Raw genomic sequence first — 5,872 nt, 5'->3', positions numbered from 1 at the left:
TTGGGATTGGGGGTGAATGTTTGCTTATGTTATCTTCAGAAGAAGGGTTAGAGCAGGCTTCCAGTGACTTGTTCTCACAGTCATTCACCCATCCATCCTTTCATCAAGCATTTATTGTGTCTCCCATGCAGCGAAGATGTTTCAGGAAACAGACTAGACCCCATATGTTGACTTCACCCCTTCCCATCCCCAGCCATCTGGTTTCCCAGTAGAGGACAAATATGAAGTTGACTGGGAATTTGGTCTGTTGGTTCTCAAACTTGAGAGCTCCCCAGGTGAAACCTAAAATTGGCCCCTGCACACTAAGAGCAAGGAGAGACAGAAGAAAGAGAGCACTCCAGGTCAGCAGGTGGCAGTTTTAATCAGCAAGGAAACTTCATCCAAGGCTTGTTTAGGGTGGCCGAGAGACTAGTAGATCTCTGCACCTGCCCACCAGAATCTTAAAAGTTTATACAGAGATCTTAACAGGGTTCAGTCATGTATACTGTCCAGATGGCCTCAACAACACGTTACTCTCTCAAGGCCGTGTCCTTGAAATGGCTCCAGCTATGAGAACAGTGGGCAGAACGTACCTTCTAAGGACAGGGGAGTGGGTGAGGAGCCTCCAGGTGCCCAGGTCCAGGTCACAGGTCAATGTCCTCTCAATGACTCCTTCCAACATGGTCTGAATTTCTAATGTACTCAGTAAGTATTCAAATATTTTAAAGATGATGATGATGTATACTCAACAAAGGGAAAGCGAAGACTTGAATAGTAATTTGTGAGTGAGCAAAAACTAACATTAGATTTAATTCTCAATTCTGACCATAATGCTTATTTATACCAACTCAATTTCATAAACACTATCATATCACTTATTAAATATCTTTTCCCTTATGTTCAGAGTCAATGGTGCCTTACCTTCCTGTCTCCACTTCCTGCTCCTCATTCCCTCTGGTATGTTCACTTTCTTGTTAATAATTACCAACCCTGATGTCCATCCTTTATGACTTTCCTACAATTCATGGTCTCTGTCTCTACTTCTCCCTCTATCTTTACCTCTTCCTAGGATGTTGCTCCGGGTGATGACATGGGGGAGATGTTGAGGCAGGTTGAGTTAGTAGGAGGGCATAGCACAAAGGGGCATAGTCAGGGAACGAAGTATCCAGGAGGAAGCAGATACATACTGAACAGTATATTGAAAGTTCTGGCCTGGTCCTGCACTCTCCACTTTTATCACCATGATCATGAGAATCTTACTGGTCCCAGAGGGCACTCCACTGCACTTAGGCAAACAAACATGCCACAGAAAGAAAATGGGAAATAATTACTTGGATTGACTCATTCTGCTCACTCCACCTGCTCTTTTCCCTTCACACCACTAGTAATATACCAGGGCTGGAGAGGGGAAGAGGCTAAGTCAGTCAGTAAGTGGAAATGTTAGGTGTTTGTGGGCAGGCAGGTGGTTTGTGGTAAGGTATTTACATGATTGTGAAATGCAAGAATGGTATTCGCCAATGATGGGATGTTGATTTGTAAGGCAAGGGCTAAAGGGTCAGAGAACTATTGCTGTGTTGGGGCCAGCTAGTATTTGGAAAAGGATGGCAGTCAGTGAGGTTAAGGCTGGATATAATTATGGAAGCTAGACCAGGTCTTAAAATGGCAACTTACTAAGGGTGACAGTTTTAGAATTGTCATCAACTTATGACCCTCTATTTCTCCTTCCACTGTCTCATTTTCCAATTTGCTAAATTACAAAATATTCAAGTTCATCAGCGTTTCCTCAGGGAGAAAGTCACCATTTTCTAATTGTGTGATTCTGGTTACATTTTAGTATCTTAGCAAAAGCCATTTCCGAAAAGTCACAAATACAATTTTCACATAGTTTTCAAGACATCCGATTTTAAACACAACTTTCTCAAGTTCCAAGAAGAGATAAAATTTTAAGAATAAACTTAAAAGGATTTGGTTGCTAGATAAGTAAAGAATGAACGAGGAAAGCTGTGATAATCATTCAGCAAGATCTTAAAAGGGATGCATTTAGAACAGACCATATAATAGTTACAGCTCTTAGTCACCAAAAATGGAATAGAACCCAAACCACAGCAAAGGCTGTTTCATTTGTGAAGCCAATATTAATTTCTCATGCACCTCCACAAATTCTTGACCATGTTTCAGTTTATCCTTAAATAAACAGATACTCAAAAATCCAACAAGATAAAAGGTTTCATTTTTTTTCTTCCTATGGAGAGATCGAGATTTTAAGATCTGATCGAAGTGGTCACAGTTGTATGAAAGGGAAGAAACTCCAAGGGAATAGGAATCTCGTTAAGGAAAAAGTCACCTCTCCAAGCAGCTGTGCCTTCCATCAGAGTTACTCCTCTGCTCAGCTCTTAAAAGACTGTCATGGGTTTTGTTTTTAAGACATCTAGTCTTTTATCATCTGTCACAGTAAAATGATTTTCCACTAGAAGGGTTGGGCATGGATTGTCCACAAAGAAGCATGTGAAAGGATCTGTCTCTTTTAGTGTAGACATGGAAAGTTAAATTTTACAATAACAAAGTCCAAAAAAGAAGTGACTCTTAGGAATCCAAACACTCTTTAAAATTAGCCCAACATATTGGACAAATTAACCAGAAGCATCTTTTGTGAAAATGAGCATAGGAGCATACGTACCTTCCAGTCTTCCTTTATCAGATACTTTTCTAATTCATATTAATGGGAGGGAATGGTGGGAGAGAGGCCTGCTGTTAGGAAAACTGAGGTGAGAGAGGAGACATTTGGGTCTGAATCTGGACTTGCCCATTAAATTCAGCATGTCATCTTGAGAACATCTCTCGGTCTCATTTTCCCTGCATGTAAAATGGAGTTCATCGTAACTTTCTATCTCCTCACAAGTATACAGTCGGGATAAAATGAGATGAAGAATGGAAAGCATTCTGAGATATAAAAATACACATTGACTTTGGCCCGGACTAAGAAACTCCAGTGAACTAGTCCTGTGCAAACACGCACACACCCTTGTCCAGATGCACCATAAAAGGCAGCCTCGAATGGCTGAGAAGTAGAGGGGAGAAAACAGGAGAATCCTTAAACGCAGAGTCTATCAATTAATAAAAAGTTGACTCAGAATGTGTGCTCACCTGTGTGCAAACCGAATTGTTCCCACATTGGGTTTTCAACCCAGAAGAGCCAAAACGGAAAATCCCCCTTTGTAGGTACTGTCTGGTAACTGTGTGATGTATTGTTTGATCCCATACTCAGAAGGGGAAGACATCTTACTTCTCTGAGTCCCAGTTTCCACCACGCAAAATAAGGTGGTGGGAGGGCTTCCCTGGTGGCGCAGTGGTTGAGTGTCCACCTGTCGATGCAGGGGACACGGGTTCGTGCCCCAGTCCAGGAAGATCCCACATGCCGCGGAGCGGCTGGGCCCGTGAGCCATGGCCACTGAGCCTGCGTGTCCGGAGCCTGTGCTCCACAACGGGAGAGGCCACAACAGTGAGAGGCCCGCATACCGCAAAAAAAAATAAAATAAAATAAGGTGGTGGGAAAAGTGATTGTAAGGGTTCCTTGAACTAACATTTTCAGTTTTGAAAATTGAAGGAAAAGGAGGGCAGAACCGACTGACTAACTAGTTCCTGTCCTGGGCGCCAGGACAGACATATTGCCTCCCTATCGTCCCCTCAGAATGAAAATAACTTTGGTTCAGTTCATTCCAGCACAGCCTTAATCTACCACTGGTTTGTAAATCAATCATTAGACGCGACTCAAAAGCAGCTGATACTATTTCTGTCTGAGTCTCAATGCCAAAATTCAATGCCTAGTTTGTTTGGTTTTAATAAATTTATTCCGTGTTGCAAACATTGCGCAAAATGGAAAAAAGTCTAGAGTGGTCTGAGTTCAGGAAGTGAGGGCAGGGCTTCTTTATGAAAAATAAACATCCTCCTCCTTGTTTCCTTTTCACTCTTTTCTCGCAAATCTGCTCGCTCAAAGCCCTTGGAATCCAAGGCTCCAACATGTGCTTATTGCCTCAGATCCATGTAGATCGCCTCTGTGAATAATAAAGCCAAGAATATATGAAGTTCCTAAAGGCAGCTGACAGTCATACAAGCTGCACATGACAGAAAAAAAACAAATTACCTGAACCCTAGTAGGATCCTTTATCTTCCTTTTATAAAAGTTGGCACATTAATCCCCGTGAAGGAGACACGTTTTGTCTGAATCTTGCCTTCCATGTTTTTTGGCACTCACTGCCCTTCTAGTGTTAACTAAGGATGTAAACTTTACCACTTCCTGTCCACCACGGTATTCAGACCTATAACTAAATCCAGGATTGAGTCTGTTTTCAGCTCTCTCTCTTCCACCTTTAAGGGTTTTCATTTCCTTTGGGCTCTGCTCCTTTTTGTTTCTCCTCAGGAGATTTTGTGAAGTGCTATTAAAATATAGAAGGAACCACACCCATAGCAGGAACCACACTAATATTAATTCTAGTTCAACAAACACTTGGAAGGGCCTGGTAGGAGGGAGTATAACATGGGGTTAAGTGCACAGCCTCTGGAGGCAGACAGCCTGATTCTACTACTTATTAACGGTGTAATAAAAGCATGAACTTTCTCAAGGTTACTGATTTCTCTGTGCCCCAGTTTCTACAATGTAAAATGGGAATAATAACAGAACTAACTTCCTAGCTGAAGATTAAATGAAATAGCACAAGTTAAGGACTTGACACAGAGCAAGCACTGATTATCATACTTGAGAAATATTCCAGAGTAAGCAGACATCACGCACTTCACAAACTTTCTTTGTTTTTCCTTTCTTTCCCTGGCTTGTGCTATGCACTAGCTGTTCATTTTACCTAGAATGCCCACCACACCTTCCCTGTTGGCGGCCCCTCATCAAGTCATCAAGGGCCCCAGTCAAATGGGTCTCTCTGGGCTCCCCTAGCACACGGTACAGGCCCTGAATAATACAGCATTGATCACATCCTACTGCCATAATTTATTATATATTATATATATATAATATTTTTTATATATTTCTTATATATGATATATTATATATATACATCTTTACAAAGCATATAGCACACACTGAGAACTCAGTACATAGTTTTGATCCCTGGGATACATCCCCAAACCTGTTTTCAATAGTTTCTTTCCACCACCATGTCTCTGATGACCTGATAATGTACGAGCATATGACCATGACCATCAGAAGACTCAGAGCTGTCTGGGGCATACAGATTAGCTTGGTTTCTTCCAAGAATAAGTTTGCTGGAATCTATTGGTTTTCTACTCTAAGAAACTGTATGTATGTTCCCCAACCCCCCATAGGAAGGCCACACAAATTAGCAGCCCCAGCTGAACAAATTAACTTTTGGGAATTTAGCTAGTTACCTAAAGAGCCTTTGGAAATTTTTCAGATTAGGCCAGGCATTTACTGATAGAAAAATACATCAGGGAGGTGGGAAGTAGGATTGAAAACTTATTTTTAAAAATAAATGAGTGTTTATGAACAAGTAAAAGGACAAAGAATAGTGAAGGCATAAAAGAAAGAAGAAAACCAAAAAAAAAAAAAAAAAGAAAGAAAGAAAGAAACGGAAGTTTTTCTCATTTGAAATGAGGAGGCACAAAATGTGGGTCTCTCTCTCTCTGGCTCCTGTGAAGGCTGGCTCTGGAGATGGCCACAGAAGTTCTAGGAGATGAGGGACATAAACTATGTAATCAAGAATTCAGATTAATCAAGTTGACAAATATTCCAAGACAGCCTGGAGTAGAGGAGAGAACTCAAACCTGAGCTCTGATCTCAGCCTCAATATTTACTGGTTCAACCTCTGAGCAAATTAGCCTTTCTAAACCCAAAATGGAGATAACATGCGTATCTGGAAGGGTT

This window comes from Orcinus orca, chromosome 11 (assembly GCF_937001465.1).
Source record: "Orcinus orca chromosome 11, mOrcOrc1.1, whole genome shotgun sequence".
In the NCBI taxonomy this organism is placed as follows: Eukaryota; Metazoa; Chordata; class Mammalia; order Artiodactyla; family Delphinidae; genus Orcinus; species Orcinus orca.
This window is presented reverse-complemented; position numbering follows the sequence as displayed.